At 35.9% G+C, this 12352-nt stretch overlaps 1 long non-coding RNA gene across 3 annotated transcripts; it reads right to left on the bottom strand.

Annotated features, from left to right (window-relative positions):
* Nucleotides 1-8102: 8102 nt before the first annotated feature.
* LOC112193571 lies at nucleotides 8103-10587 on the bottom strand. 3 transcript variants are annotated; one of them, XR_005808838.1, is made up of 4 exons: nucleotides 10148-10584; nucleotides 9206-9323; nucleotides 9034-9114; nucleotides 8103-8471 (listed from the first exon to the last, which is right to left on the bottom strand). It is a non-coding gene; the product is annotated as an uncharacterized LOC112193571 (long non-coding RNA). The 3 variants fall into 3 exon arrangements; XR_002933938.2 differs by having other exon boundaries at nucleotides 9034-9323; nucleotides 10148-10587; XR_002933937.2 differs by lacking the exon at nucleotides 9034-9114 and having other exon boundaries at nucleotides 10148-10577.
* Nucleotides 10588-12352: the final 1765 nt, after the last annotated feature.

Below are 12352 nucleotides of genomic sequence, written 5' to 3'. Positions count from 1 at the left end.
TCAAGCTAACTAATTACACGCATTTATATGCATGTAATTGTATCTAAAACACTAGAAATAAGCTAATCCTTGAACCAATTATAATGTAATTAATCCAATTTTATTTATTGTATAGAGCATTGGTCAACCATGGTCAATCAAATATGGAAGGAAAGAGAACTTAGTATATTAATCAAGTGGCTTAATTGGTTTAATTGCCAAAATTAATTAACCTAACTATTGGTGAATTAATAAAAGCATGCACGGGCAGTGTTGTTTAATTGGTTAGAAACCAATCCAGATTGGACATGTGGCAGCCCATGGTTTAATTAACCATGATTGTCACCAAGATACCCTCAAGCACGGCAAGATTTCTGTTTCCTCCTTCCACTCCTTTCATGACACGTGGCACATATCATTCTCTTCCTGCAGCCACACATCTCGGCCACCCTTAATTCCATATAAAAAATATATCTCATCCTCTCTTCAAAAGGAGACCACGACCTCACCTCATTCCATATACATTCTTCTTCCCCTTCTGCCGCCCACCCCCATCAAGACCACAGCTCACCCCATCACCCTTCTCTCTCTTTCCTCCACACCATTTATCACCTTACCAAGATCCATTTTCCTCCTCACCAAGATTCACCTAACTAAAATTCCATCAAATCCTCATCAATTTCTCAAAGGGATTTCAAGGAGCTTCAAGGGATCTCATCTACATCAAGACTTGAGATTGGGTATAGTGGGAAGCCATAAATCAAGGCTTGTCATAATTGCTCCATAGCAATTTGTGACTTGTTCTTGTTACTTTTCACTCTTTTTCACCTTTACCTCTTTAATTAATTGATGAATATTGTTGTTGATTTGTGGATGGGTTGTGAGTAGTCTATTTAGGAAGCTAGGGTTTGAGCCCTAGCATGAATTTAATGTAATAAATATGTTTTGATTTAATGGTTTTCAATTTCATGTTTGGCATATGTTCTATTCTATAATATTTGGCTTAGATGCATGCTTAGGAGCTTGATTAACTCTTGATTGTGTAGATGAGCATGTCTAGAACAAATTAAGGGACCTAATCACTTCTCTAATTTATGGTTAGGACACTTGTTTAGAACATGGTTAGTTACAATACCAATTTCGATTGCCGTATTGGCTAGCTTGAGAACCTCGATTCTAGGACTCTTCGCCTTTTGGTGCAACTAGAGGCCCTAACAAGGCTCTAGATTGTCCCAATTGAGTTTCTACGACCTTTGACTCGGAGTAGGAATACCCTTTAAGGAATCTAATAACCCATGAGCTTTGAAAAGCCTTGGGTACGGTTCTTGATGCCACTATGAATTGAGTAACCATCGTCAGAATATATTTGTGAATTAAATTTGGCTAGAAGGATACCTTAGTGACCTAATTTCGATTTCTTGATTAGTTTCTATTATCTTTATTTTTAATTTTAATTTTAATTTTCAATTGTTAATTTTATTTTCTTCGCAATTAAAAAAAAAATCAAATTTCACAAACCACTTTCATTGTCCATACCATTTGGTTGTGAGTTTCCGCATTTATTTGTGGTTCTCTTGACCAATTTTAGGCTTGGTTGTTCCGAGCCGGGCATGTAAATAGCTTGGTGCTATTTTTCTAGGTTTTGTTTGTTAAATTGTTGGTGACTTAGTAATCGGCATAACCAAAGATTAAAGTTAGCTTTTCAATCCCCGTGGTACGATAATTTCGGGTTCAAATATTTCCCACTTCTTTGATGACCATGCCCTTATTGCGCGTAAGTTGCATTCAAGCACCCAAATCACTAACAATAACAATGATATCAATAAAAGCTGATAGTAAATGATTGAACATATATATATATATATATATAATAGAAAGCAACAGACACAATAATTACTATTTTCTTAACGAATTGTCAATTTGATTGTAGAAAGCAAAACAACCAATTAAGTATAAAATTGTAACAGCAATTCTAAAAGGTCTAAAGTGAAGTAGATAGTTGATTGAAATCGGTTAAAACAAACTTAACATGCTCGGTTAAAAGAAATGAGCATGTGGCTCCCGAGACCTAGCCGCCTCTGTGTGGTGCTCCAATTGTGGAGATCGGTGCCGGTCTCCTCTCTAAGTGGAGGTTGTCTCTCCACATCAAGTTGTTGGCCCACATCCCTCCAACGTCGATGCCTCTCGACGACAACCCATAAAAGTCAACTACTGGTGGCTTTACCTGGAATCTCATCTCACCGAATCGATCTAGGCGAGATCGAAAATAGGGGGGCTTGGAATTTTGGGATAAGGATCCGACAGAGGAGAGGGCGACTTAAACCTCCTGATGACTCGAAAACTCGATGGTTTGGGCTGGACGGTCTTCTGATTTACCCATGGCAACGCCTTGCTTATGGTGACCAAAACAGAGAATCATGGCTCGCTGCACTTCCGATTGTAGATGTGGGGGCCAGGACCCGGATCCGATTAATGGCGGCGCGAATCTTTACACTCCAATCTGTGGGAATGGTGGAGCTAGTCGTCATGCGTCATTTTGCAGATGCTGATGGAAGAAAGCTAGGCCTTGGTGAATGCAGAGCATGCCCGCGAGGCGACCGGAGGTGAGAAGATAGTGGCGATAGAATCTGCTACTCATGTTACATGGATAGTGGTGGCGTCTTCCGTGTTTGGCAAGGTTGCAGCAAGTTGGGTGCCTAGATCATCTTGGGAGCCCAAAAGGATTCAGCGGCCCAAATCAGTTTTGGGGCTAAATTCAAATGGGCTTGGGGTGCCCAAACCTGTTGTGTGTACCTACTAGAATTGGGCTCTTTTGTGGACCACACATATACGCTCTGTTTTTTCAGGGTTTCGTATTTGGGATCCTGGAGAATCATTAATTCAACTAAATGCACCTATGGTTATCTTAGATCTAAATGTAACCTATTTACTATGTATTCTTTTCATAGTGTATAGGTTTGCTTTTGAAAATGTGAGCACTGATTGTCTAATGGGTGGTGCTAGCATGCCATGTCCTGGACTTGCCCATAGATGGCAAGGGAAGGTATGTATCCGTGCCATTCTGGTTTGAGTTGAATCAGAATTGTTTGGTTAAAAAAAATATATATACAAACTCTTTAGATTGTTGTAAAAATTTGGGTTTTGTTTCTTTGTAAAATTGATTAAAATAGAAAATAAATTTGGTAAAATAAAAGAAAGAAAAGTTAAGATAAAAATAGATAGGCTAATAGATAATATATATATATATATATATATATATATAGTAAAACTAAAGTGAGAAAACAAGCCTGGTATGGTGAAGGACGTCAAAAGACGCTGTCCTAAAGCCTTTGTAGCCTCCCTACGTGCTGGTGCTGACTATCTACAAGACTCCAAGATACGACCGTTCACAGTTGGATAGAATCTCCAAGTCACAGAACCGTTGCCCAAAATAATAGTAAAATATGGAAGGTAGTAATCGAAGTGGTAGTATGTAAATGAGGAGTAGAGATAATCCTTTTGTTGTAAACAATTACTTGGGGAACATTATTGCCTTTTATAGCTCCACTTATCTCATGTAACCTCCATCATAAAACACACCATAAAATCAGAAAATTTAATCCCAAAATGAAACTTCTATAATCTCCAAATAATTATAGGAGTAAAAGCATAAGTTACAAATTGAAAATTGAAAATCAAATTAAAGATTTTAAAATCTTTTAAAATACCAATAGTTGGAAGAAGAAGAAGAAGAAGAAGAAAAGACGCAGATTGTGTCTAGAAATCTACAATTTTAATTTAATGTTCTTTACTTATCTTTATATATATATATATATATATATATATATATAAAATCTTTTTTAAAAAAAAATGGTGCCCCCTTCTCTGTTGTGCCCTGTGCGGTCACCAATGCTGCCAAGCAGCAAGGCCAGTCCTGATCAGCAATTACCTTATCTACATCTATGTCCAAGTTAATATGAGAATCATCAACGGCTGAGACCTCGCGTGTGCATTTGTTGACTTCCTTCTCTTGAGGTTCCTTTAATCGAAGGGGTATGCCTCGGAATGTCACGAAATTGTTGAAAGCCCTTCACAATCTCGTAACATTCAAAACTATTGAAATAATTTTTTTTGGGCTTCTATGCTTTGATCATTGTTGTATGCCACAAACTTTGTGCTTGACAGTGCTATTTTATTTTAAAAAGAACAACAATATCAATTAGTACAAATATAAACAAGGTACAATGTATAAAGTAATTAAATTTTTATTTAAAGTAAAGAAAAATAAAAAAAAATTAATATTTGTTTTACACAACTAGTTCATACCTCATCAATCACATTCGAAACACTCTTATACCAATTTTTCGCTTTCCTTTATTAACAATGCCAAGCATAGAATTCTACTTTCAAATTTTTCCACCTCCCCACAAAAGCTTGAATTGATCAAACACTTTCACCGCTTCAATTTCGGCATGGTGTTTGTGAACGTCGTCCCATAGATCTTCTTTCCTTCGATCTTTTCCTAAAGCCGGATTTTGGCTAACAAATTCCAAGACTTGCATAGATGAATGTCTTTCATAGGCTGTCATCTTGTCCCGCCAACACCTTGTACGCTCATATTGGAATAGAAAATTTTCAAAAGATGAAAGTTGGTAGCAGGAGGAAGAAAAAATTTAGTGGAGTTAAGAAAGAAATTTTTTGGGTGTGTGAGATAAAATAAAGGGTACATAGATATTTATAAAAATTGTGTACATTTTTTTGCTTTCTTCTCATTAGAATTAGTCACTAATTATTTACTGTCGGATTCTATTCATAATCAAAACCAACGGTCCAGATTCCTTGATCGTTGGTTCCAAAAGTTAAAAAAATCCAACAACTACATGACACGTCGCCCACTATGCCAACAAGCTACATGACAAAAAAATTGGCACAACGCGCGTCAGTATTTATCGGCGCTAGAAAATGCGAAACGAATCTTGACGTGCCTGCCTTTTCGCGTCTACTTCTGTCTCTCTCATTTGGGCTACGTTGGAGGCCCAAGTCAGTTTAGGTTACGACCTGGATAACCAGCTTGACTTAGATAGTGGCTTGGGTCTTCTACTGTTGGGGCAACAAAAGCCCGGTGGAAGCATGGTTTTGAATATTTTTTCTAACCTGGGTCAGAAAGTGAGCTGGTGCCATGGCAAGAACAAGTCCGGTAGACTTGCTCTAAGAGGTAACACCACTTATGAGAAAACATTAGTTGTATGGTTAGTGGGGTTAATAGAGTAATTAGAGGGTTGCTTGTAGACCCCCGTACTTTTATTTATTTATTTTAATTTGTTGTATAACGTATGAAACTACGTACTCATAAGGAACAAAAGTATTCGCGCTTAGGTTAAGACTTTGAGACCATTTTAAAGGATTGAGAATTTAGAGAAAATTCAATTTGGGTCTAGGAAACTATTTTTAAAGTATTGAGGCTTAAGACAAGCCCGGAAAATTTTCCCGAAAGGATTCGGTGAAGTGTCAAAGAAATAAGGATGTTTAAAGATGTATTTTCGGATTGGGCTTGAAGGAAATTAAGGGGAAAATGAAATGGAGCAGCCCAAACCCACTTGGCTCATAAGGAGGGGCAAATTAGACTTTTCGCATTCATTAAAGGGCAGAGGTATTTAAGCAACACATCCCCCTCAAACCCTAGCCTCTACCCTCATTTTCTCACATCTCACTCTCTCTCTCTTCAGCTCTCCCTCTCTCTCATCCGTTCCCTTGTCTCTCCGGAAGCCGCCGGCCAACCGCCGAGCCGCCGCCGGAACTCCGATCCAAGCGAAAATTTCCAGATTTTCTTCTCTTCATTCCCTCTTTCCATTTCTCCAACCTAAATCATGAAATTTAGCTATCCCTAGAACCCAAAGCCAAATTGGGGCTTTTTGTGACTTCTTCTTTCCAAGCTCAAATCAAGGTAATCTTCCCCCTAATCTAGCCTCTATTCATCCGATCTATACCTATTTCTTCCTAAATCCGAGTTTTTTATTTGAATTTTGTGATTTTGGTGCATGAACTCGATTTTCCCTAAATCAAGAGGCTAGGCTACGAGTTTGACAAGGATTTGAGGTAAGGATCTATCCATGCAACCTTGTTTTCGAGTTTTTGGTTGTGATATTGATGTTGGACGGATTTGTAAGTGAAGAAGGCCAAGGAGGAGGATTAGGCCGTGAGTTTTGAAGAAGAAAGGGTAAGGAATGGGTTTTGGACAAACCCTAAAATTTTTAGAATTTATTTGGTTGATTGTGATTTTGTTGAGCTATTGTTGTTGTTGGAAAAATTGTGAAAATTTGATATTTGAGAAGGGTTTAATTAGTAGGATTTTATTAGCCTAGTTTTCAAAGTGTTGGAATTTTGGTGTTGAAGATTTGGTGATTGTTGTTGTGTAATTTTGGCCAAAAGAAAAAGAAAAGGAAGAAGAAAAGAAATGGCTTTGTTTTTGGAAGAAAAAGAAATAAAGAAAGAGTAAAAGTTGGATTAAATGAGTTTTTACTGTGGTAAAGTGGTAAAAAGTGAAGAAGGTGAAAGTAAAGGTAAATTCGGTAAAAAAGAGGTAAAAGATAAAAGTGAAAGTGTGGAGGTAAAAGTCATGGTAATAATGAAAAGGTGAAAAAGGAGAAGTAGATGGGTAAAAGAAAAGGTAAAACTTTATTTATAATTATTTACTTATTGTTGTAGAGAAACTGAAATTGAGAGGAAATCGCTATGTATTCTCATTGATAATAGGGGCCACTTTATATAGAGGATTACAATGTATAGAATCTCAATCATACAAGGAAAGTAATCGTACATTGAATAGGAATCTAGATCCTTCTAATTTAACCCTATTACCATTAGGTCAAGTAACCTAGAGTTTGGGCCAAACACAAATTAGGGTTTACTTGAACATTTCCCCTTGTGTTGCCCAAACGCGGTGCTTCTCTCGTTGCCTCGTTAAAAACCTTGCCGAGTAACAAAAACCCAGTGGGACAAAAATAACATCGGTCGAAGGGGAAAAAGAGCACAACACACCCTTCACGTTTCAAGGTGAACATGTAGACATCTCCCCCTGATGTCTGCGTCTCCCCCTGATGACTACGATCATGAGAGTTCAGATAATTTCCGCAAGCCAATTCTTGCCACATGTTTCTCGAACGTGGATTTGGGCAATGACTTAGTAAACAAGTCTTTCATATTATCCTCAGATCGAACCTAGTTCACTTTGGTATTTGAGGAGAGTCTGTTGTTGCTGGTTATGCTTGGTGTTGTCGCTTTTGATGTAGCCTTGCTTCATTTGTTCAAAACGAACAGCATTATCCTCACTATGCCAGAAAAGTAATCAGACGACAGAGGAGATCTGTCGTCTGATCAAAAAAATTTCTGTTGTCTAGTACGGTGCCGTCTCTTAGGGGTATCAGACAACAGATTTCCTCTGTCGTCTGAAAAATCAGACGACATAAAGTTTTTTGGTCTTCTGTTTTCTGATGAAATCAAGACCTATGTATTAGTGAATTCAGACGACAGATAAATGTGATGTGATCTGAAAACAAATAACAGTTCCTTGTAATTTCTATGATCTAATGTTTATTCCAAAGACAGAAAAATGTGGTTTGAATGCTCCAAAGTAGAAGATATGAAATCCTATTTGTTGTCTGAATGGACTTATAATAACAGTTTAGTGTTGTTTTATTCAAATTCCAATAACAGTTAACTGTCATTAGCATTCAGTTCAGATTACATTTATCGATCGTCTTTAGTAGCCTACAATAACATTTATCTGTTGTTTTAGTGCACAAGTAACAACATATTTTTTCTTGTATCTGTTGTTTTTAGATATGTCCAACAACATATTTGTATTTCATTTTGTCGTTGCTTTTTATTTCAGATGACAATTTTCTGTTGTTTGAGTGCGCAAGTAACAACATATTTTTTTCTTGTTTCTGTTGTTCTTAGATATGTCCAACATCATATTTGGATTTCATTTTGTCGTTGTTTTTCTATTTCAGATGACAATTTTCTGTTGTTTGAGTGCACAAGTAACAACATATTTGGATTTAATTTTGTTGTTGCTTTCTAATTCAGATGACATATTTGTATTCTTGTTGCGCCACAATTATGTAAATCTGGAAACTACCCAATGCATTCATCAAATATGGAATCCATTCACAATAATACCAATATTTGATTAATCTGTTACTACAGCTATACATACATCCATAATGAAGCTAAACTTAGTAAACATCAGTTCAATAACCCATAGCAGTTGGCATGATCAACAAATGGAACTCAAAAAACACTGATATTTCATACTATTGATCATATTTGGTGAAGGAAGATTTAGGTGGTGCATTAGTCTCTTCAACAGCTGGTTTCGACACTTTTTTTCCACCTCTTTTCATTTACACTGCCTTCTTCCTTAGTGTTGTTGCTCTTTCCAAGAAACCTTTTGTTTCTCAACATGAAACTGAACATTCAAGGATTTTCAATAAAAGCTTAGAATCCACTTTCTGTAGAAAAAAATAATAATAAGATTTAGTCCAGGAAAAGCTTCTTTAAGCAAAAGCCCTTTTATGTTGATAAAAACAAATCAAGAGCTGCATAAACTGAACCACATCTGCGCTAACCAACACTCTAAAATGTTTTTGCACAATCTATAGACCTTTAGTCATTAATGGGATGAAGAGACCTATAGTCATTAATGCAAATGATCAAATAAGGTTGCTGGCAGAGTAATGTAACTCAGTTTTTCATTGAGATCGAAACAGAACCTGCCATTAGATAACCAACTATAGAGACATAAACAAACCAATCTAAAACTATAACCAGTAATCCATAATATAGTCAAAACCAACCAAACACACAAAAGAGAAGAACAAAAGAAACAATTCGATAACATAACCTATTTAAAATTGAGGTCGTCACAAAAGCTGTAGCCTTCCTTGAAAGTTGAGTCAAAATATAAACATGCAAGAAATCTCTTGAGTATTGAAACATCATATATAGCATCGTGCCAAAAAAAAAATCGTATATAGCAAACACAATTAATGATGAAAGGAATGCCAGAGAGACCTGCTTAAGGCACTCCAACTTTGATGCTTCAAATATGGCTAATTGTTTGTTCTGTATAACTAGAAGGTGTATCTTATCTTTCTAAAATTTAATGCCAATCTGAGCAGGAGGTTTAATGCCAATCTGAAGCGTATAGAAGTTGAACTTGCAGATAAATGCTAATTAAACGTACCTCACTAATAACTTCCATTCATCAGCTGTTTAGCAACTTCAATTTGTTCACTAGTTCCATCTATCTATACTGTTCTTTCAGCTGATGTGTCACTAGGGGGAAGAGGCAAAGGAATCACCTGCAAGAAACAAGATATTCAATCACAAAACCATTTGAGCTATTTACAACTCCAGTGACTTAAAAGATGGTTTGAAATTCATCTGTCTCACTAGAGCTGCTTCCACTACATAAACTGAACCCTCATAGCATAGAGAATAACTTTCTAGAAAGAGATGTAAAAGGAAGAAGAGGGAGGGGAAAAGAAATTGCCCTCATATCATGTTTACTGCAAGGCATGTAGCTTTAATGATAGGGTAGCCTCAATGTGGTTAAGTTCCTATTATGGAACAACAAAAGCTTGAAAATCAAACTACTTTAGAACCAAAGCATTGCCAATGACCCAATAATACACATCATGAAACGAATCAGAATGATTGATGCAAGATTAAGCAGTACAAAACTATAAAGGTCAGAGTATATAAACCTTGTTCCACTAGCCAATAGCCACATTCCAAATTTAATATCTTGCACTGGTCAATATATTTCTTTCAAGGAGTATAAAACTATAAAAGAGTTAAAAACTTGTACTCCTTATTTCCTTATTTCAAGAAAGCATGGGAACATAATCTCTGTAATTGTCTTCTTTGGATTTGATTGAAGTCTAAGACAAAGCAAGTTACAGATTGGTAAAAGAGACATAAAAGATCCCAAAAAGAATGCCCGGTCAGGTTCCTGTAATACAGCTCATAAATACATTACAATCAAGTTAATGTAGTGCAGACACCAAATAGATAGCAAGACCATGGAAATTCCTACTTGCTATTTTGAAATATATATATATATATATATATTACTTGTGCCAATATATATATATATATATATGATATATAATATATATAATACCTGTGCCAAGTCACATGTACCCACAGCAATTTCACTGTTTCTAGACCGAGAAGCCAGCAAATGAGGAGCTTCAATTTTGGGAACAAGTGTTTGCTTGGGATAAAACTATATTACAAAGTTCTTTACATGCCTACGAAAAACAATGTTATATAATAGTTATTAAGAATACGATTGACCCAAAAGGGCTACTTTACTAGTACCAATTTAACAACCAGCAACTTGTAAACATTGGAAGCATATATCACCTCCTCAATAGCACATAGCTTATCAGCTTTAGTGAAAACAAAACCCTTGATGTGACCAACAACAAATGCATATATTATCTGCAGCTTGGTACCCATTGATCGTAAGTCAACAAACTTCTGCATCATATAGAAAGCTAAGTGTCTCATGTCCTACCTACAACCAAAAAGTTGAGTGAGAAAGAATTGTGGTTTATTCTATAGGCAGAGAAGAGATAGATGGCTTTAGAAGACATTTCAATATACCACACTAATAAGTAAGAAAACATCTTATGCTTACCGCACACTTTACTTTCTAGATAACAGGATCTTTAGCAGAAGGGTCAAGCACAATTCCATCAATCGATCTTTTGTTTTCATAATTATCTTCAGCATAGGTAACATAGGTAGAACCAGTCCTGTAGCGTTCTTCCACCATTCTTGCAAATTCTTCCCCATCCACATCCTCCTCTTTATGAAAGATCAACTCCAACAATAAAAACAAAATGAAAACTGAAAATTGTATGTATTCAATAGAAACATCAATGTAGAAATATCTCGAAAGAAATTTGGCATTTTACAAGAAGAAAAAGCATTAGATCAATGTCTACAATAATGTAGTGACCTTAAACGGATTGATTGATTACTAATCAATAGTTATTTGAATGTTCAAATAGTCACTCTCTTTTGTTAGCACAAAGTAAAGAAATGGCTTAAAGTTTTTCAACTTTGAGGTGCTCTAGAACTAAATAACATAAATGGTGCAACCACGTACAGCTTATAAGAATATTGGAAAACCTATTACTCTAAATGATACAATTACTTATTAGACAACTTAGGTTCAATTTTACCCAAACAATAAATCCATTATGATCATCTCATTGTTTCGGCATGCACCAAGTTGTCCTAGTACAGCAACTAGGCTATACAAATGATTTTAGAAATTTCATCCTTTTGCTATCCACATGTAAAACATCTAATGTCCCTTGTAATTCATGTTGGTTTAAGCATACTAGGCTTTATTTTGGCAGCTTCAAAAAGAATTCTATTGAAGAGTTGCATTTTGAAATAATATATACATACACACTAAGTAGTGCATAACAACTTAAATCAATTAAAGTGAGACGGGATGTACTTGTGGATCACTGGGATTGTGATAAAATGGAGATGTTGTATGAAAAACAGCTACACTTCCATCAACTAAGGAATCAAAAGATCCTTCTTCCAGTAGGTCTGCTTTGAACAATTGAAGCCTTTCGTTGGCATCTGTGGCATACAAAAAGATCATAGCCATTGAATCAATAAACCATTAAAGTACAAGTTAAGAATTCCTTTGAATCAATAATTCCAAGTACAAGTCAGTAACAACTAACAACAACACATGACAACTTCCAAATTGAATCCATAGAATCGAGGTAAGAATGCACAAAAGAATAAGAATGCTTTGTCTTTTGGCTCTCTCAAGCTACTGCCTGGATGGCACATAAGAGAGTCTGTGCTGCATTTATATATAATGCCAGTGCTTCTGAATATCAGTTTATGGAAAATCAGAGAATTGGTAATGGCCTTTTTTATAATGTGTGACCTAAGAGAGAGAGTTTCAGGACTAAATTAAGAGAGATCACACACTTTTCACAATTTAAACTTAAAAAAAAACAGTACAGAGTTGAAGAAAGATGGGATTTGTCTCAAATATATCTATATATGTATACATTGTGTACGTATATACATCTGCTTAGTTTCACTACCGACTAGGAGTTTACACAATGGTATACATGCATAAATATTGTATGTATAAACCACAACAAGACAATAGCACATATATATTTATTGTGATCTTAGGAAGAGTCTAGAATTACTTACCTCAATTGAAAAAGTTATACCAGCAACCGGCAGGGCGTCCTAAGTTGAGATTTCTCAGCCTAAAGTAAACAAACACTCAAAATGAGACACGAACTAGAACCTTACAATTTGCATTAAAAGC

The sequence above is a fragment of the Rosa chinensis genome, chromosome 3, assembly GCF_002994745.2.
Source record: "Rosa chinensis cultivar Old Blush chromosome 3, RchiOBHm-V2, whole genome shotgun sequence".
NCBI lineage: Eukaryota > Viridiplantae > Streptophyta > Magnoliopsida > Rosales > Rosaceae > Rosa > Rosa chinensis.
The sequence above is the reverse complement of the archived record's forward strand: the minus strand, read 5'-3'. Positions and strand labels throughout refer to the sequence as shown.